Below are 22,396 nucleotides of genomic sequence, written 5' to 3' on the forward strand. Positions count from 1 at the left end.
TTTTATTTATGAACAAATAAAATGAATATCAAATCCAGAATGCTAATTATGAAGTTTGTAATTCTAGGGTGACAGTAAGAATCCTGTGTCTACACCCTTATGACACTAAGAGGGTGGCTAAGTGATTTTGAGTCTGGATTGCCTTGAGTGACCTGAGAAATGTGGCCACAAGTTCTACCTATAGACACACAGAACTTTTCTCACTCTAAGGTGTTTTTATTTCCTCTGTGTTGTAGGTCACTTCAAGCTGTCTGAGGTTGTGTATTCCCTCAATTTTGGTAACCAAATAAGATTAGAGTTAAACCCAAACATCGTGGATTGAACCATGTGAGGTCAGCAAGGCAGTGTAATTTTCGTTTTACTAGTCAGTTCTGAGCTTGTGAGGTTAGATCTCCCATTCCATCTTCAGTTTGTGTATTTTTAAACCCCCTTATTTGGGGTAGGGGAGCTAGTTTGAGGAGGACAATGGTTCTGAAGACTAGCAGAGGAAAAGCACTGAGGGTACTGTGGCAATACATTCAGACAAAAATAAATTATTCATGAGTGTCAAATGCTTCTGATTGACTAAAAATCACTATTTTTCTTATATTTTTGGAGTTAAAATTTTAAACTGTACTGTTCAAGAAGCTTAACATGCCATATCTTCCTTCTCACCATGCAATTATAGAAAGAGAATATCCTGATCTACTTTCTGAAGTAACCCATCCTCTTGACGAGTCCCTACGCAGCTACAAGTAAAAGTGAGATGTACTGTGTCTATTTGACACGGGTCAGAAGTGCCTCTGAATGACTGCAAACCTCACTCCAACTTCCTCAAATTTAGTCTGCTTTTCTTTATGCTTCTAGAACAAAAAAATTAAGAGCCTCTTCCAGCTAATCTACCATGTCGTGTTACCCACCCCAACATCATAACCTCTTACTTTTATCAATTCATTGACTTAAATGACACCCTTAAGGAGGGAGCAAAGATTTCTGTTACAGTCTCTACATTGTTAGTTCCTCTAGGGTGGGTTGCTGTTTGGGATGTTACCTTAGAGTCCTTTTTGTGCATATAACAAAAGTTTGTTAAGTGTGACTCCTGATACAGGTTTGTTTTGCCCACAGACTTTGACTTAGTAGAGCATATGGGTGTCGATATTGGAAATAAAAAAATTCAATTTGAAAAATTACAAAAATTTGTAAATTGCCACATTCCATCCCATCCCAATTTTAACTACTGATACCTAAATTTTCATGTCAACACTCCCTCCTCCCAGCAACACACTTGTAAAACTCAAATACCTTCCATTTAAACTTAATTACTCTTTAACCAAATTACTCTTCGATCCTTGCAGACCGACAGGAGCCGGATGTAGATCGCTCCTGAGAGACACAGCCAGAATACAGCAAATACAGAGGCGAATGCCAGCAGCAAACCACTGAACTGAGAATAGGTCCCCCGTTGAAGGAATCAGAGAAAGAACTGGAAGAGCTTGAAGGTGCTCGAGACCCCAAAAGTACAACAATATCAAGCAACCAGAGCTTCCAGGGACTAAGCCACTACCTAAAGACTATACATGGACTGACCCTGGACTCTGTCCCCATAGGTAGCAATGAATATCCTAGTAAGAGCACCAGTGGAAGGGGAAGCCCTGGGTCCTGCTAAGACTGAACCCCCAGTGAACTAGACTATGCGGGGAGGGTGGCAATGGGGGGAGGTTTGGGAGGGGAACACCCATAAGGAAGGGGAGGGGGGAGGGTGATGTTTGTCCGGAAACCGGGAAAGGGAATAACACTTGAAATGTATATAAGAAATACTCAAGTTAATAAAAAAAAATAAAAAATAAATAAAAAAAAATAAAAAAAAATAAAAAAACAAATTACTCTTCGATCTTGAGCATGAGAGCACAGGCATGGTCCTCCTACTAGGTACAAGTAATTTTTGTGACAAGAAATTCTATAGCTATAATGAAAGCAGTGACAAGTATTGTTCTTCTGTGTGGTCTTTCCATATCTAAAAAAAATATTGGTAGATATGAAGTGGAAAATAAGAGAAACACATGAGAAAACTTTTAAAAAGAAAGTATTCAGGGTAATGGTGGACTTGATGTCCTATATTACAGAAATAGAGAACAGTTTGAAAAGACGCTGAACTGAGGGCAATAGTCTTAGGGAGCAATGCAGCGAGCAGAGTGGCTCTCTTGACAGGAACTCTCTGTTTCCAGGTGGAAGAACTGGCACTGAGAGATAGAAGGAGCCAAGGAAGACAGATTTCAGCCAGCTGGAGGTTCTCGAAAGTAGCACTTGTAATAGGGACAACTGTTTTAAGATTGAATGGCTTTTCCTGAAAAGTGGTAGGTTCTACTTTGACAAATGGCCACTGGATTCCTCTTGTCATGGATACCAGAGGTAAGATTTGACAGTGGGTGGCTGTGATGACTCTCAAGGTTGGCCCTTTTCAATTATCAGATTCTGTGATCCCAAGAAAAGAACAAGGAGACACAAGAACCTTTGCCTTATTTTAGATGTTTGTCTCATGTACAGCACAGCTTCTCTGAAAGAGGACTGTCTCATAAGTAACACACAAGGACTTCATTTGGAAGAAAATATTAAAAAGAGGTGTAAGGAGGGAACAGAGAGGCAGCTGGGAGAAACATAAGGGTTTAATGTGTAAAGAGCCAGGAGGTCCAGGGACCTCTGCTTCATGTTGGCGATGTTCCATGGATGTGTTCGTCTCTCTCCACTAAGCTCCTTTTATGTACAGTAACTTTGTCCCACCATCCTGAACTTTATGCAATGCACAGTTTTAACTGGATGTTCTAATAGATCATAGGCAGTTTTAGCTGGTAAATGGGACTCTAGAATCATGCACTTTCCTGCATTTTTTGCATGGACTATCTATGCAACAGTAGCCACGTACCAGTGGTCATGCCAGCACTGCTTCTGTGGAGAACTACCCCGCCCAGTCTATTTAAATCCCTGGAACCAACTTATTAACACAGTATGAGACAGCTGGAAGTCAGGAATTGATTGGACACCTTGTTCAAATGTAACCAAAGCATTTTCTAATTCCTTAATACAATGAAAACTAGTTCTATTTGAGTTTTTCTTCAGGACTTAGTAGTGAACAGCCATCTTGCTTGGTGTGGTTAAAGCTCTAAAACATAAAACCAGCAAATAAACAGTAGTCATGGTTATGTTATTTGAAGGAAGCCAATCTGCTGTAGCAAAAAAGAAAAAGGAGAAAGGGAAGAAGGAGGAGGAAGAAGAGGAAGAGGAGGGGAGGAGAAGTTAGAGGGGGAAGGGAAGAGGAGGGAGGTGGAGGAAGAGGAAGAGGAGGTCAAGTAGCCTGGATTACCCTTGCATGGATACCAAAGGTGAGATTTGTCAATGGGTGGGTTTGCTAATTCTCAAGTTTTCCTATTCAGGAACACTGGAAGCAAGAAAGGGAAGAGAATGCTGGTGCTGTGTATATGAGTCTGCAATAAGGGTTTCTTTAAACTTAGTTATATACAGGCTGCTTTTAGATATTTACCTCTTATTTTAATTCCCTGAGATACCCTGTAGCATCTGCAGTAAAATTTTACTTAATTCAATTGAACTATGGTTGACTATTAACAGCACAGAGTTCTGGATCCAGAAAGTATATCTTAAAGTCCCAATAGCCAGCATGGCTTCTACAAACCTTCTATGCCATGTCTTCTAAGGAAATTAAAAAATATCTGTTAGGATTGTCCTTTGGAGCAATAGGAAGAGTGTGGGAAGGAGAATGTGAGGAAGTCCCAAGCTGATACTGTCTCTCTGGCTTGGTTTGATAGTTGGTTGAAGCTTCCTTTTGTAAAATATGATGCACAGATTTCAAAACTTCAAAAAGGAATGACTTCTTTCATGAAAGGTATTTTTTACCCTTGTCTTTGGCTACCCACACTGTCAATTTCATGAGCTTCTGGTTTGTATTAGTTTGGTTTGCTGTTTCAGAGCAAAAATTAGAAAATCAAATCAGGTCTTTTAGAAGATTAGTCAGGACGGTTAACTGGTGTGCTACCAACGCTCCAGTCCTTGAAACCATAATTTTTAAAGCAATATTCTTATTAAAGATGCTTACTAATTTCTAAGTGTGGTAGTTTGTGTAGGGTTAACCCCCCATAGATTCATGTTTGAGTGCTTGCCCCATAGAGAATGACAATAATAGTAGGTGTGGCCTTGTGGGAGTAGGTGTGGTCTTTTTGGAGGGCATATACTGCTGTGAGGGCAGGCTTTGAGATCATCCATGCTTAAGCTCCACCTAGTGTGAAATTCCAGTCTCTTGGCTGTCTTCAGATCAAAACATAGAACTCTCAGCTGCAGCACTATATCTGCCTGCACGCTGCCATGCTTCCTGCAATGTTGACAATGGGCCAAACCTCTGAATGTGTAATAAGCCAGGCCCAATTAAAAGTTTTCTTTTGTATGAGTTGCCTTGGTCATGGTGTCTCTGTACAGCAATAGAACCCAAACTAAGGACCGTAAATAAAGCACTTAGCAGAAAGGTGACTGAGAGTCATTGCAAAAGAAATAGATTAGGCTGCTTTGTTCTGAGAACCCATGACGGATTATAACATTAGCCTATCAGCATGACTGCTTACTAGAGATTCTGAGGCCACAGTGGAAGATGAAATACTAGCAGACCAAAGTCATAATAAACATGAGGGCATCCACGTCTCCAAAGTCATTAGCTTATGGTGCCCAGTATGTCACATGCTTAACGATAGCTGTTATTTACAAACCTGTGAGACCCAGAGTGCTACAAATTTGGCTCACATTTGTTTTCAATTGTACAATCCAAACAGGCCTTGTAGTACTTATGTACATCTATAAAACGAAGATCAAAAACTACACTGCACATGTTCTTCTCAAAGACACAGCTCCCACGTAGCTTAGTTTAAGCATGTCAGTGCCAAGAGCAGGAAGCAAGTTTACCTCACTTTTCTTCCTATCTTTGCTTTAAAGTACAATGCAATTTAACATATGGGTGGCTAGAAGGTCATCAAAGCCAATGGAAGATACGGACTGCACAAACTGAGGAGACGTGGGGTTCTTTGGCTTGTGTCAACTTTGCCGTTGCTCGTTATGAGGGGCAGGCTCTGGTAATCCTATTTTAAACTCTGAACTTTAGACGTCAAGAGATCAAGTATCCAGATAGAGATTAATAAAACTTTGAGTAGCAGATCTTCCTGGTTGCTGCCGCCGCAGAGAGCTCGTAGGCAGCACCCCACGAGCAAACATGAGCCTCTGGACCACAGGTAAGACCAACTTTTCTGCTGCAAGAGACCTGCCTGGTGAACTCAGGACACACAGAGGCAAAGTTCCTCTAGGACCGGGCACTTCCTGTGTTTACCAGGAGTCCCAAACCTGCAGATCCCGGCCCGCAGCAGCTCTCTGCTCCCAGACCCCATGGGAGAGGGACCTCACCGCCTGGTGAGGCTGCAGAGCAGAAGAGACCACCAAAACTGCCCACCCCTGCCCACATCCCTGGCCCAAGAGGAAACTGTATAAGGCCTCTGGGTTCCCGAAAAGGAGGGCCCAAGAGCAGCAGGACCGCTGCATCTGAGACACCGCCAGAACCTGAAGGGATCTACCGGATAAACAGTTCTCTGCACCCAAATCCTGTGGGAGGGAGAGCTAAACCTTCAGAGAGGCAGACACGCCTGGGAAACCAGAAGAGACTGCACTCTGCACACATCTCTGACGCCAGAGGAAAACACCAAACGCCATCTGGAACCCTGGTGCACGGAAGCTCCCGGAAAGGGCGGCACAGATCTTCCTGGTTGCTGCGCCACGGAGAGCTCGTAAGCAAGACCCCACGAGAAAACTTGAGCCTTAGGACCACAGGTAAGACCAACTTTTCTGCTGCAAGTGAACTCCAGACACAGGCCCACAGGAACAGCTGAAGACCTGTAGATAGGGAAAAACTACACGCCCAAAAGCAGAACACTCTGTCCCCATAACTGGCTGAAAGAAAACAGGAAAACTGGTCTACAGCACTCCTGACACACAGGCTTATAGGACAGTCTAGCCACTGTCAGAAATAGCAGAACAAAGTAACACTAGAGATAATCTGATGGCGAGAGGCAAGCACAGGAACCCAAGCAACAGAAACCAAGACTACATGGCATCATCGGAGCCCAATTCTCCCACCAAACCAAACACTGAATATCCAAATACACCAGAAAAGCAAGACCTAGATTTAAAATCATATTTGATCATGATGCTGGAGGACTTCAAGAAAGACGTGAAGAACTCCCTTAGAGAAACACAGGAAAACATTAATAAACAAGTAGAAGCCTACAGAGAGGAATCGCAAAAATCCCTGAAAGAATTCCAGGAAAACATAAATAAACAAGTAGAAGCCCATAGAGAGGAGTCACAAAAATCCCTGAAAGAATTCCAGGAAAACACAATCAAACAGTTGAAGGAATTAAAAATGGAAATAGAAGCAATCAAGAAAAAACACATGGAAACAACCCTGGATATAGAAAACCAAAAGAAGAGACACGGAGCTGTAGATACAAGCTTCACCAACAGAATACAAGAGATGGAAGAGAGAATCTCAGGAGCAGAAGATTCCATAGAAATCGTCGACTCAACTGTCAAAGATAATGTAAAGCAGAAAAAGTTACTGGTCCAAAACATACAGGAAATCCAGGACTCAATGAGAAGATCAAACCTAAGGATAATAGTTAGAGAAGAGAGTGAAGACTCCCAGCTCAAAGGACCAGTAAATATCTTCAACAAAATCATAGAAGAAAACTTCCCTAACCTAAAAAAAGAGATACCCATAGACATACAAGAAGCCTACAGACTCCAAATAGATTGGACCAGAAAAGAAACACCTCCCGTCACATAACAGTCAAAACACCAAACGCACAAAATAAAGAAAGAATATTAAAAGCAGTAAGGGAAAAAGGTCAAGTAACATATAAAGCGGCAGACCTATCAGAATCACACCAGACTTTTCGCCAGGAACTATGAAAGCCAGAAGATCCTGGACAGATGTCATACAGACCCTAAGAGAACACAAATGCCAGCCCAGGTTACTGTATCCTGCAAAACTCTCAATTAACATAGATGGAGAAACCAAGATATTCCATGACAAAACCAAATTTACACAATATCTTTCTCCAAATCCAGCACTACAAAGGATAACAAATGGTAAAGCCCAACGTAAGGAGGCAAGCTATACCCTAGAAGAAGCAAGAAACTAATCGTATTGTCAACAAAACAAAGAGAAGAAAAGCACACAAACATAACCTCATACACAAATATGAATATAACAGGAAGCAATAATTACTATTCCTTAATATCTCTCAACATCAATGGCCTCAACTCCCCAATAAAAAGACATAGATTAACAAACTGGATACGCAACGAGGACCCTGCATTCTGCTGCCTACAGGAAACACACCTCAGAGACAAAGACAGACACTACCTCAGAGTGAAAGGCTGGAAAACAACTTTCCAAGCAAATGGTCGGAAGAAGCAAGCTGGAGTAGCCATTCTAATATCAAATAAAATCAATTTTCAACGAAAATTCATCAAAAAAGATAAGGAAGGACACTTCATGTTCATCAAAGGAAACATCCACCAAGATGAACTGTCAATCCTAAATATCAATGCCCCAAATACAAGGGCACCTACATACATAAAAGAAACCTTACTAAAGCTCAAAACACACATTGCACCTCACACAATAATAGTAGGAGATTTCAACACCCCACTCTCATCAATGGACAGATCATGGAAACAGAAATTAAACAGAGACGTAGACAGACTAAGAGAAGTCATGAGCCAAATGGACTTAACAGATATTTATAGAACATTCTATCCTAAAGCAAAAGGATATACCTTTTTCTCAGCTCCTCATGGTACTTTCTCCAAAATTGACCATATAATTGGTAAAAAAAAAAAAAAACGGGCCTCAAAAGGTACAGAAAGATAGAAATAATTCCATGCGTGCTATCAGACCACCACGGCCTAAAACTGGTCTTCAATAACAATAAGGGAAGAATGCCCACATATACGTGGAAATTGAACAATGCTCTACTCAATGATAACCTGGTCAAGGAAGAAATAAAGAAAGAAATTAAAGACTTTTTAGAATTTAATGAAAATGAAGGTACAACATACCCAAACTTATGGGACACAATGAAAGCTGTGCTAAGAGGAAAACTCATAGCGCTGAGTGCCTGCAGAAAGAAACAGGAAAGAGCATATGTCAGCAGCTTGACAGCACACCTAAAAGCTCTAGAACAAAAAGAAGCAAATACACCCAGGAGGAGTAGAAGGCAGGAAATAATCAAACTCAGAGCTGAAATCAACCAAGTAGAAACAAAAAGGACCATAGAAAGAATCAACAGAACCAAAAGGTGGTTCTTTGAGAAAATCAACAAGATAGATAAACCCTTAGCCAGACTAACAAGAGGACCCAGAGAGTGTGTCCAAATTAACAAAATCAGAAATGAAAAGGGAGACATAACTACAGATTCAGAGGAAATTCAAAAAATCATCAGATCTTACTATAAAAGCCTATATTCAACAAAACTTGAAAATCTTCAGGAAATGGACAATTTCCTAGACAGATACCAGGTACCGAAGTTAAATCAGGAACAGATAAACCAGTTAAACAACCCCATAACTCCTAAGGAAATAGAAACAGTCATTAAAGGTCTCCCAACCAAAAAGAGCCCAGGTCCAGATGGGTTTAGTGCAGAATTCTATCAGACCTTCATAGAAGACCTCATACCAATATTATCCAAACTATTCCACAAAATGGAAACAGATGGAGCACTACTGAATTCCTTCTATGAAGCCACAATTACTCTTATACCTAAACCACACAAAGACCCAACAAAGAAAGAGAACTTCAGACCAATTTCCCTTATGAATATCGACGCAAAAATACTAAATAATATTCTGGCAAACCGGATCCAAGAGCACATCAAAACAATCATCCACCATGATCAAGTAGGCTTCATCCCAGGCATGCAGGGATGGTTTAATATACGGAAAACCATCAACGTGATCCATTATATAAACAAACTGAAAGAACAAAACCACATGATCATTTCATTAGATGCTGAGAAAGCACTTGACAAAATTCAACACCCCTTCATGATAAAAGTCCTGGAAAGAATAGGAATTCAAGGCCCATACCTAAACATAGTAAAAGCCATATACAGCAAACCAGTTGCTAACATTAAACTAAATGGAGAGAAACTTGAAGCAATCCCACTAAAATCAGGGACTAGACAAGGCTGCCCACTCTCTCCCTACTTATTCAATATAGTTCTTGAAGTTCTAGCCAGAGCAATCAGACAACAAAAGGAGGTCAAGGGGATACAGATCGGAAAAGAAGAAGTCAAAATATCACTATTTGCAGATGATATGATAGTATATTTAAGTGATCCCAAAAGTTCCACCAGAGAACTACTAAAGCTGATAAACAACTTCAGCAAAGTGGCTGGGTATAAAATTAACTCAAATAAATCAGTTGCCTTCCTCTATACAAAAGAGAAACAAGCCGAGAAAGAAATTAGGGAAACGACACCCTTCATAATAGACCCAAATAATATAAAGTACCTCGGTGTGACTTTAACCAAGCAAGTAAAAGATCTGTACAATAAGAACTTCAAGATTCTGAAGAAAGAAATTGAAGAAGACCTCAGAAGATGGAAAGATCTCCCATGCTCATGGATTGGCAGGATTAATATAGTAAAAATGGCCATTCTACCAAAAGCGATCTACAGATTCAATGCAATCCCCATCAAAATACCAATCCATTTCTTCAAAGAGCTAGACAGAACAATTTGCAAATTCATCTGGAATAACAAAAAACCCAGGATAGCTAAAACTATCCTCAACAATAAAAGGACTTCAGGGGGAATCACTATCCCTGAACTCAAGCAGTATTACAGAGCAATAATGATAAAAACTGCATGGTATTGGTACAGAGACAGACAGATAGATCAATGGAACAGAATTGAAGACCCAGAAATGAACCCACACACCTATGGGCACTTGATTTTTGACAAAGGAGCCAAAACCATCTAATGGAAAAAAGATAGCATTTTCAGCAAATAGTGCTGGTTCAACTGGAGGTCAACATGTAGACGAATACAGATCGATCCATGCTTATCACCCTGTACAAAGCTTAAGTCCAAGTGGATCAAGGACCTCCACATCGAACAAAATACACTCAAACTAATAGAAGAAAAACTAGGGTAGCATCTGGAACACATGGGCACTGGAAAAAATTTCCTGAACAAAACACCAATGGCTTATGCTCTAAGATCAAGAATCGACAAATGGGATCTCGTAAAACTGCAAAGCTTCTGTAAGGCAAAGGACACTGTGGTTAGGACAAAACGGCAACCAACAGATTGGGAAAAGATCTTTACCAATCCTACAACAGATAGAGGCCTTATATCCAAAATATACAAAGAACTCAAGAAGTTAGAACGCAGGGAGACAAATAACCCTATTAAAAGATGGGGTTCAGAGCTAAACAAAGAATTCACAGCTGAGGAATGCCGAATGGCTGAGAAACACCTAAAGAAATGTTCAACATCTTTAGTCATAAGGGAAATGCAAATCAAAACAACCCTGAGATTTTACCTCACACCAGTGAGAATGGCTAAGATCAAAAACTCAGGTGACAGCAGATGCTGGCGAGGATGCGGAGAAAGAGGAACACTCCTCCATTGTTGGTGGGATTGCAGACTGGTACAACCATTCTGGAAATCAGTCTGGAGGTTCCTCAGAAAATTGGACATTGAACTGCCTGAGGATCCAGCTATACCTCTCTTGGGCATATACCCAAAAGATGCCCCAACATATAAAAAAGACACATGCTCCACTATGTTCATCGCAGCCTTATTTATAATAGCCAGAAACTGGAAAGAACCCAGATGCCCTTCAACAGAGGAATGGATACAGAAAATGTGGTACATCTACACAATGGAATATTACTCAGCTATCAAAAACAATGACTTTATGAAATTCGTAGGCAAATGGTTGGAACTGGAAAATATCATCCTGAGTAAGCTAACCCAATCACAGAAAAACACACATGGCATGCACTCATTGATAAGTGGCTATTAGCCCAAATGCTTGAATTATCCTAGATGCCTAGAACAAATGAAACTCAAGACGGATGATCAAAATGTGAATGATTCACTCCTTCTTTAAAAGGGGAATAAGAATACCCTTGGCAGGGAATAGAGAGGCAAAGATTAAAACAGACACAGAAGGAACACCCGTTCAGAGCCTGTCCCACATGTGGCCCATACATATACAGCCATCCAATTAGACAAGATGGATGAAGCAAAGAAGTGCAGGCCGACAGGAGCCGGATGTAGATCGCTCCTGAGAGACACAGCTAGAATACAGCAAATACAGAGGCAAATACCAGCAGCAAACCACTGAACTGAGAATAGGACCGCCGTTGATGGAATCAGAGAACGAACTGGAAGAACTTGAAGGGGCTCGAGACCCCATATGTACAACAATGCCAAGCAACCAGAGCTTCCAGGGACTAAGCCACTACCTAAAGACTATACATGGACTGACCCTGGACTCTGACCTCATAGGTAGCAATGAATATCCTAGTAAGAGCACCGGTGGAAGGGGAAGCCCTGGGTCCTGCTAAGACTGAACCCCCAGTGAACTAGATTGTTGGGGGGAGGGCGGCAATGGGGGGAGGATGGGGAGGGGAACACCTTACAACAACACCATCAAAACAATCTTACAACACCATTTCCACTTTGGTAGATGGAAAAAAAATCCCAATTGTTTGACGTTAGCTCCTGAAAACTTTAGACTGTGGTGGGGAGTGAGTAGACGGGGCAGGGCTCAACATTATCCTTATCTGACTCAGGTAGAGAAACTAATAAGGAGTGGAAGGAACTCCCACCTTCCTCTACCACCCTTTTCCCTGCCTGAGTCATCACCTTGCTGGTCTCAGTGTTTTGTTTAATACAGTTTGTAAAAACCACTTATCGGAAGTTATTTATTCTATAGATCTGGACTCTTACAATCAGGCTATGAGAATTTCTGAGTTGCTTTCAGTAGGCTTTGTGTTAGGAACAGCAATGATGTTTACTTCCTTCTTTGTGGTTCCTAAAGAGAAAGAAAAGCAGTGTAGCTTCCTTGAGACTGACTTTTACAGAGAGGCAAGCCACACTCATCAGAAAGCTTATTATCAAACTCAACTGATAAGCAGCCACTAAGCAAAGAAATAGCAGATAAAATATATTCCCGACTTGGGGCTGGGGAGACACAAGCACGAAGGCCAGAGTTCAGATCCCCAGAATGCACAGAAAGCTTGTATCCCAGCTCTGGAGAGGCAGATTCCTGGGACTCAATGGACAATCAGCCTAGCTGACAGAGTTCGAGCTCAGTGAGTGACCCTGTCTCAAAATCTAAGAGGCTGGAGGGGTGTGTAGAGTGCTGCCTTGAACAACATCTTTGATGTGAATCCTGTGAGTGCTTGCTTATTATCTACGAACCTGGTTTTAATCTGTAGTGCTCCATGAAATGGGTGTGGAGACACAACCTGCAATCACAGCACTGGGGAGGGAAGAAGGAGAATTACAGTGAGTTCTAGGCCAGCCTGGGCTACCCAAGACACTGCCTCGAACTCCTACCTACCAAACAAGGTGGAGCATGACTGAAGATGCATGTGCAGAACAGGAATACACATGTGAGCGCTCTCTCTGTCTCTGTCTCTGTCTCTGTCTCTGTCTCTGTCTCTGTCTCTGTCTCTCCCTCCCTCTCTCCCTCTCTCTCTGTCTCTGTCTCTCTCTCTCTCCCTCCCTCCCTCTCTCTCCCTCCCTCCCTCCCTCTCTCTCTCTCTCTCTCTCTCACACACACACACACACACACACAAAGAGAGAGAGAGAGAGAGAGAGAGAGAGAGAGAGAGAGAGAGAGAGAGAGATACAGAAATCATCTCCAAGGTGAAACGCCATTCCCCAGCCACCTGCAATGCACACAGCTATGAGAAGGGTACCTCCACCTGGAGCCTACTTCTTTGCCAAGAACCTGGCAGCCGGTAAGCATCCGAAGCTGCAGTAATACTGGTGAAGCATGAAACAGGAGCGACAGGGAGAGGGACACCAGATCCCCAGTTGGGGAAATTGGAAAGCATTAACACATCTGTATGTCTAACAGAGTACAATCACTACATTTTATTTTATTTCAACCGTCAGGGCCTAAATGAACATCTCCATTCAGTTCTCTTCTGGGCAACTGTCCAAGCTCATCTTTGGTGTAGTTGATTTTGAAGCCTTACAGTCAATCACATTTTGACAATTTGTTCTTCCTTCAGGCTTCAGGCATCCTCCTGATTTCCAGCTCTGGTTTGGAATGCCTGAGTCATCCCTCTTGGCAACTCGACCAACCCAAATCAGTCATTCTCTCTGAGTTGTACGGAAACAGGGATCCTGTGCTGGTTGGGTGTGTTCTTCCCACTTCTCCCCTCCACGTTGGTCTCCTTTAAAAGTCTCCTAACACAAAGCTGACTGAAGGCGCACACTGCTACACCCGCCTTTCTTATCCACATGAAGCTGCTGTGTGACTGTCACAGTGAGGCCTTCGCCAAGTCCTGGGCTATGAGCACATGGCTTCCAATCCTGGATGGGTAGGGTATCTCAGGGCACAGTTGATGTGAAACATTAGGGTGTTATCTGACATTGTTTGCACTCCACAAGCCTCAGTAGTTCACTGGATGGAAATAAGGAGGAGTGTTTGTTTGTTTATTTACTTAGAATTACTTAAATATTTTATTTATATCCCAAATGTTGCCCCCTCCCTGTCCCCACTCAAAGAGTTTCTCCCTTATCTCCCTTCTCTTTGGCCTTTGAGAGGACATTCCCCACCTATATCCCCCCACCCTGTGGCATCAAGTCTCCACAGGATTAGGTGCATCCTCTCCCACTGAGACCAGACAAGGCAGTCCTCTGCTACATATCTGCTGGGGGCCATGGACCAGCCCATGAATGCTCTTTGGTTGATGGCTCAGTTTCTGGGAACTGCTAGGGGTCCAGGTTATTTATATAGTTGGTCTTCCTATGGGGTTGCAATCCCTTTCATTTGGAAGAAGGGGGTTTTACAGAAGTGTTATTTGAATGACATACAATCTGTGATTTGAAGCTAAAAAATAAATTCAGGGGCAATTGGGTTCATTTTCATGTAGTCAATAGAGTGGGAAAATGGCATATTTTTCAAAGGAAAGAGAACAGTTTAGAACCCTTAAATGAAGTGGATTCTTTACTTAAAAAAGCAAAACAATAACAACCAATAAACCAACCAACCAAACAAACAAACAACAAACCAACTTCAATAAAGACCAATGTAATAAAACTTTTAGTTCTACCCCCAAAAAAATTAAGAAAAGTTTTCCTTATTCAATTCACATTAGGTCTAAAGACACAGACAAATTTCTAAATGAAAAATAATTAATAATTTTATACAATATATTTTGATCATGTTTTCCCCTCCCCTAATTCCTCTCAGATCCTCTCTGCCTACTTATTTCCTGAGTTTATGTTCTCTCTCTCTCTCTCTCTCTCTCTCTCTCTCTCTCTCTCTCTCTCTTTCTCTCTCTCTCTCTCTCTCAAAAGAAAGAAAAAAAAAGAAACAGGAAAAAAGAACAATGAACAAATAGACACACATTAAAAAACAACCAAAAAGTCAAAATAAAGAAGCAAAGTGAGACAACAACACCATTCAAATAAAGCAAAATGAGACAAAAATGCAATTGAGTTCTGGGCCTGGGCCTTCCCAGAAAGTGTGGTTACTGTACCCAGAGGGACTCCGTTGGAGAAAACAGTTTTCCTTGGCTGGCAGGCATCAATCGCAGGTAGCTTTCGAGTAGGGATGGGAGCTTGCATCCACTTCCCCTTCTTACTGCTGGGATCTGGCTGGCTGGAGCCTGTGCAGGCCTTTTGTGTGCTGCCACAGTCTCTGTGAGTTCATGTGTGCGCCAATCCCTTTATGTCGGAAGACACCTTTTCCTTAGATTCATTCACCACCTCTGGTTCTGACACTACGTTTGCCTCCTCTTCTGAATAGAGCCCTGAGCCTTGAGGAGGCTTTGGTGAATGGACCCCACTCAAGATAATGTGCTCCAAAGCCTCTCCTTCTGCACATTGTTCAGTGGCGGGTCTCATAGACAATACTTTTATTAATTCATTACTGGGAATTAATTGAATAAAGTTTCTGGTTATGGTCCTTTGGTATGTTTTTTTTAATTTAAACCATATCAATTTCATTTAGGTGATATAGAAGAATTCTTTTAAAGTTTTTATGAATACACATTGAAAGCTGAATCTTCAGTATGAATTTATGGCAATGATTAAACTTTGCTAATGCGCCTAAAATAAAAAATATCTTCTTATTTCTAAAGCACAATAAGGTACGTTTGGCTGTCTGTATAATTTAGGAGGTGGGTCTGTGGCTCCATTCCCTGGGAAGCTGGCAGAGAGCTCTACTCACTAAGCATACTGCTCAGTTCAGGCCAAGGAAGAAAGCATTCATGTCTAGAGCCCTGAAGGAAAATGCTAAGGACAGAAAAAGTGAAAATAGCATTGGGAAGCAACCAAAGTGGTAAATAATATTGGTTAAGTGCCGGTGTTAACTGCCCCATTACTCTGTAGATGACTTACTTATAACCAACTACACAATACATATATTACTTGTTGGTGACAGTAAATTACCTTGCTCATAAAGAACACACTTCTCTTTGGAACATCCTCCACCAGCCAGCTTCCTGACAGCCCACTGATAAGTAAGTCCACAGAGAGAATTCCTTGCTGTGGTCAGAAAACATGTTCTCATCCACATTTCGTCCTCTGTATTTAATTTCTCCCCTTTCCATTCATGAAATAACTATCATTCATCAATCCATTCATAAACATGTTTTGTACTAAGTGCTAGGCTAATGACCTATTTCTAGGGTCACATGTTAACACAGTAGTCCCATTGACCTATACTAACTGACACCTTTATTTTCACCATGAAAACTTGTCTGACATGGCAGAAAAAAAAATCACCCTGTTACTGTAATTGCCTACATTGTTTGGTGAATGTGATACCCTAAATATTATGTTATAGATATAGCATGTAGAAACATTTGGGTAGTATTTAATATTAAATACATATACATGTATATGTGTATATTCATATATAAACTAGACACATACTTGCACATATATATCTATTTATAGATAGACAGATCCACACATATCACTTGGATCTATATCAACAGTCGGAGTGACTTGTGTAATTTTAACTGAATAGGATACACTTTATACATTTAAATAATTACACTATTTAGTTCAAGTTATAACATATTGAAGAAACAATAAACCTTCTAGCTATTTATTACTAGTAATTTAAAGTTACTTGTCAATAAAGGCAATGTGATTTGGGGCTTTGAAGCTACATAATTTAGCCATCAACTTGGCTCAATTACACATTAGCTGTTTATCCACCATGGGAAAAATAATTGACACAACAAGGTTAACAAACTAGTTCTCAAACATCACTGTTAAAATGGAGGCATCCTCTATGCCTGTTCTCAGTTGTTTGATTTAGTAGCCTGGTGTAGCTGCAGGGTCACATTTGACTGCAGCTGAGGAAGAAAGACCCAGGATTTACAGATGTCCTTCACAATTGGAACCTTACCCCAAGTATGTGACCTAGTCCAAGGGATGCACGCCCAATGCAGAATTCTGCTGTTTGCAGGGGATACGCATTGGAATTCTAAGGTGTGCATACCAAGAACACAGCATTCTCTGCTTCCAAAGAACTGGTCATATTTGGAAATTCACAGACACTTTATAGTCTACTGTTATACTCTCCTCAAAAATTAATTTCTTGAGATGCCCCCTGGTGGTCTCAGAGTTAAAGAGAACTCAACAATTATCACTACATTCATTCGACTAGGAACTTTTTAAAGTTACAAGTTATAGTCTTATTTAGTCGTCTTTTAATTTACTAATAGTCTGCAAAGAGAAGTATTGGGACACCCTGTGCTTTTATTGTAGTTAAGATTATTGAGGACAAAGTTAGAAATCAAAGGAGCAATTGTAAAAATACTTCACAATTATTTCGTTCAAGGCTTACATAAAATAGATGGCAGCATCTCCACTTTAGGAGAAGACAAACTAAAACGTTAAAACAGCTAAAAAATGGTGGCATGGGGACAAGAGCGCAGTCCTACTTGCCTCTTTGAACACTTCTTCGGGGGACTCACTATACCTCTTCCTTCTGGTGGCCCCTCCCTTGTTCATACTAGGTAGGCTATAGGTATCTGATCAAGCTCTGGTTAGTTTCTAGGAGGAGCTAAGATGCTTGGGTTTTGATTGGAGGAGAAGCTGAGTCAGGGATATTGCTTCCTGCTGTCTTCGATAGGCCCCGGTGCCAGTTGTTAATGGCTTGGGTTCTTACCCGCTGACTGAAATAGCATAAATGGGTAGTCCCCGAGTCTTGTGAATTTAATAAGCTAAAGTTCATATGCACACACTCCGTGGACTTCTGAGTATGCATTCTTCCATATTACTTTGACAAAGTGATTACTTCATACTTTATTATTGTGATGTATGGAGTTTAACTACTTCGTTGCCTAATTTTTTTAGTATGCTAGAAAACCACTAGTTGGATAAACTGAGTAGTTAGTTCTTAAACCCTTGATAAACAATGCCAGATCATTCCCACCCAGTCCTTTGATCTTAATCACCACTTACATGTGGGCAAGTGTCACACGCTCTCAGCTACCCACCTACTTGACTAGCTAATGGTTGCTGCGTAACTAGCATGTTTAAAGCAAGTCACAGGTCTTTCTCCACACACTTGTTTCACCCACAGTAGTCTCCAGACCAGTTAACAGAAACTCCTCCTTTGCTCAGTCACTCAGGCACATTCTTCTTGTGCTCATCACTATTGCCCTAGTCCAAGTCATGAGCATACCTCACCTGGACGAGAGTATCAGGCCTTCACGAAAGTCATGGCTATACCTGAAGGAGTGGAACAGGCCTGTTGTCAAGAGAGTTCCTCAATGACGTTATCACAATGAAAAGAAAAAGGGTCAGGTGGCTCTCGTGTCCTCTGTTGTTCTCCTCCCCTCTTCAAACTAAAGCCTAAGTTCTCTCTCCTAGCCTGTCCTGTGCCCCACCTTCTCTATAACCCACAGTTGTCTGTGCTGTCTTCACTCTCCTCCAGCCTCGTTTATGTCCTTCCTGTTGCTTGGGTCAGGCACACACACTGCAGTGTCTGTTCACATGCTTCCTCTTGTCTGGGTCCTTGCCCTTACAAGTCTTCACGGCTCACTGCTTGTTTTATTCCCTCTTTGCACACGTGTTCTCTTTTTCAGGGAGACTTGGTCTCAACTTCCCTCTATCAAAATTCCAGTAACTCTATCTACTTTGTCTGACTGATTGATTCTCTGTCACACCCTTAAGGATGTCAGCTCCATGAGGACAGAGCAGGGCTTTTAGTCTGTGTTATTTGATGATATCTCCCCGGGGCCAAATGCAACATCTGGTTGCATCCTAGGTACTCAGCAACTATTTGTTGAATAAAAGGTTGGATGCATTACACCTGTCAGTCATGGTGGCCCCTGTCTACAACTCCAGCGGTTAGGAAGTTGAGGATAGCCTGAGCTATCTGGTTATTTCAGTTCTACACTACATATAAGGGCTACTTAACAATAATCTGTCATAAGCAAACACACCAGCAAGGCTTATATTCCAGTGATTTATGTTGAGGTATGTGAGCAAAAGGATACAGGTGGCTTTTTAAATTATCCTAAAATCAATCGCTTTCATGTTCTTCCTAAATGTCAATTCTCTCTGGCTTCTCTGGTGCCTTAGAGATGTTGAAAAATGCTTATTAATGAGGAAAACCAGTTTTTGACATTTGATGTAATACATAAAAGTAGACTTGAAGAGGCAACCAAGGAATACAAAACTACAAGCGAGCGACTGTCCCCATGTCGCACGGAGTGCGACAAATTCCAGCATTCATGTGCTCAGTAAAGGGGACACTCTCTGTCCTTGGTGTGTTTGACATAATCCTCGGACATTTTCCTGGCTGGTAATGTATGGGATATGACTATGTGACTATCAGCCAGTGAAACTTTCAGGGAAGGGACTTTTGAGGGAAACTTTTCGTCTTTAAAAACATATATATCATTGTGCTTCACCTCTTGAGATTCTGAATTGGTACATTTGAGAGGGGCTTGGGGATACTACCCTTAATTCTGGTGTAAGGACCCATGAACTATCTATTCAAAAGCCTAAATACAACAGGGCTGGTCTTACCCAGGTGTACATGCAGGAATGAAGTCAAAGGGTCTGTTTTGTCCTCAGAGACTCTCCATCCCTGCCTTCCTTGAGGGAGTGGTGATACTTGTGGAAAGCTGACTTCTGATTGCTGGTGTGCTCTGTGCTTGTGCCTTTTCTGGCCTCCAAGACTGCTATGGAATGCTGCCAGCTACCTTCACCGAATACGTAGCAATAATGCAATCTCCAAAGATTGGCTGGCTGAGGGCTTTGCTGATCTGAGGCCTACCTCTGGGTTTCCTTTTCTGTTTCTTTAAGAACAACAGTGAGGTATACCAATCCCAGGTTATTATCTTGCCTACAACTTTTCAAAAGAGATTAATGTTTTGTTCCACCACTGTCTATTAAGACCGAGAGGAATCTCGGTTGGCATGAAGCAAGTTCTCTATTTAAACAACGCAGGCCAGATTTTAAATGAGACCACTTTCCTTCATCCTGCTAAGAGTCCAGTGCGTCTCACAGAATACACGGCAGGGAGTCGCACTGCTCCCTAGCCAGCAGGACTGAACCTGTGGCTGTATGAGGTGAGGAATATAGGAAAACCTCACCCATGCTATTCGGAATAAACCTACAAGGGGTCATGCTTCTCCTGGTGCTCTGACAGTGTCTGAGACAGCGCGTCAATACTGAGAAGGGGGTGTGGCAACAGATTTAGTTTGTAAATTGATGGCTGAGCTGAAAAGTGAAGACTGTGAGTTTCCCACTGATGTTGATTTCTTCATTTCCCACCATAGTCTTTGTCTATCACCATCTGTCTTGACCCCGACACCTCCTACACACAATCGGTATCCTCTATGGAGATTTCAGTCCTATCTATTTGTCAGCTCTCTCCAGTGTTTATTGAGTGCCTACTACAGAGTGGGTATCACCACTACACCTAATTTTATCGTTCAAGTAGCAAACACACTTCAGTTTTATTAACTGTCAAGTCCAGACGCTAGAAAGAACTGGCCGCAACATACTATTAATCTAGGTAATTTTGTTTGTGAGACAAGGAAGTCAGGTATATTTTCTATAGATGACTGGAAGACAGATGTCATTTAGTTTTCTCAGACCAAACTTGATTATTGCCTGATGGTTGACTTGGAGTCTGAATTTGGAGCTTGAATTTTTCGGAGTCAATAAATTTATTCCTTCGTTAAAAATAGTTGGGTATCTGCCATGTGACAGGTAGGGCTTTATAGATTAGGTTTAAGATGTGAACAAGGCAGACTCATTCTTTACTGTTAAAGAGTCTATGACCTATTGAGGGAGCCAGGCAAGCACCATAGCGGGGTTGAACAAAGCTGGGGAGTCTAAGTCAGTTCCTTATGTGGCCTTTTGATGTAACTGCGACATTCTTGAAGTAAGTAAAGATGTACGAGGTCACTGGTTTACAATAACCTCTTAAAAATAGTACACTCTAAAATAACGACAAAATGTAGTGTAGTCACATGCAACTTGAAAACAAGTGATGCATTCACTGTTTTTAAATCATTGAATATATATTTTACATAATCCCATGTGTTACACATTTTTAAAAGATGTATTTTATTTTCAATTAAGCGTGTGTGTGTGTGTGTGTGTGTGTGTGTGTGTGTGTGTGTGTGTGTAAGTGCAGATGTCTGCAGAGACTAGAGACATTGGTTCTTCCTGGAGCTGGCATAGCAGATGGGCGTGAGATGCCTGAGGTGGTGGTGCTAGAATCAAACCTCGGTTTTGTGCAAGACTCGTTAACTATGGAGTTGTGTCTCCAGCCGCTATGTGCTCTACTTTTATGAGGTGTGTTTAGACAAAGAACACAGAGGCACAGGTAACACATTGTTCTGTGACTTAATAGTGGACACAGCACCTTCAGGTACTGTAAGAATACCTCAGCTTCACTGTAATCTCATGAGACTGCAGTCGTACATGTGGTTTATCTGTCACTGATCAAAATATTGTTATGGGACAGAGAACTTTCATGCTAATAAAAGTACTGTTCCGATCGATCCATGCTTATCACCCTGTACAAAGCTTAAGTCCAAGTGGATCAAGGACCTCCACATCAAACCAGACACACTCAAACTAATAGAAGAAAAACTAGGGAAGCATCTGGAACACATGGGCACTGGAAAAAATTTCCTAAACAAAACACCAATGGCTTATGCTCTAAGATCAAGAATCGACAAATGGGATCTCATAAAACTGCAAAGCTTCTGTAAGGCAAAGGACACTGTGGTTAGGACAAAACGGCAACCAACAGATTGGGAAAAGATCTTTACCAATCCTACAACAGATAGAGGCCTTATATCCAAAATATACAAAGAACTCAAGAAGTTAGACCGCAGGGAAACAAATAACCCTATTAAAAGATGGGGTTCAGAGCTAAACAAAGAATTCACAGCTGAGGAATGCCGAATGGCTGAGAAACACCTAAAGAAATGTTCAACATCTTTAGTCATAAGGGAAATGCAAATCAAAACAACCCTGAGATTTCACCTCACACCAGTGAGAATGGCTATGATCAAAAACTCAGGGGACAACAGATGCTGGCGAGGATGTGGAGAAAGAGGAACACTCCTCCATTGTTGGTGGGATTGCAAACTGGTACAACCATTCTGGAAATCAGTCTGGAGGATCCTCAGAAAATTGGACATTGAACTGCCTGAGGATCCAGCTATACCTCTCTTGGGCATATACCCAAAAGATGCCCCAACATATAAAAAAGACACGTGCTCCACTATGTTCATCGCAGCCTTATTTATAATAGCCAGAAGCTGGAAAGAACCCAGATGCCCTTCAACAGAGGAATGGATACAGAAAATGTGGTACATCTACACAATGGAATATTACTCAGCTATCAAAAACAACGACTTTATGAAATTCGTAGGCAAATGGTTGGAACTGGAAAACATCGTCCTGAGTGAGCTAACCCAATCACAGAAAGACATACATGGTATGCACTCATTGATAAGTGGCTATTAGCCCAAATGCTTGAATTACCCTAGATGCCTAGAACAAATGAAACTCAAGACAGATGATCAAAATGTGAATGCTTCACTCCTTCTTTAAAA

General features: G+C 41.4%; 1 protein-coding gene across 2 annotated transcripts in view; it reads right to left on the bottom strand.

Annotated features, from left to right (window-relative positions):
- Slc25a21 (solute carrier family 25 member 21) overlaps window positions 1-22,396 on the bottom strand; it is a 499,458-nt gene that overhangs the window by 58,048 nt on the left and 419,014 nt on the right. The gene's annotated exons all lie outside the window — the stretch shown is intronic.

The sequence above is a fragment of the Rattus norvegicus genome, chromosome 6 (assembly GCF_036323735.1).
Source record: "Rattus norvegicus strain BN/NHsdMcwi chromosome 6, GRCr8, whole genome shotgun sequence".
In the NCBI taxonomy this organism is placed as follows: Eukaryota; Metazoa; Chordata; class Mammalia; order Rodentia; family Muridae; genus Rattus; species Rattus norvegicus.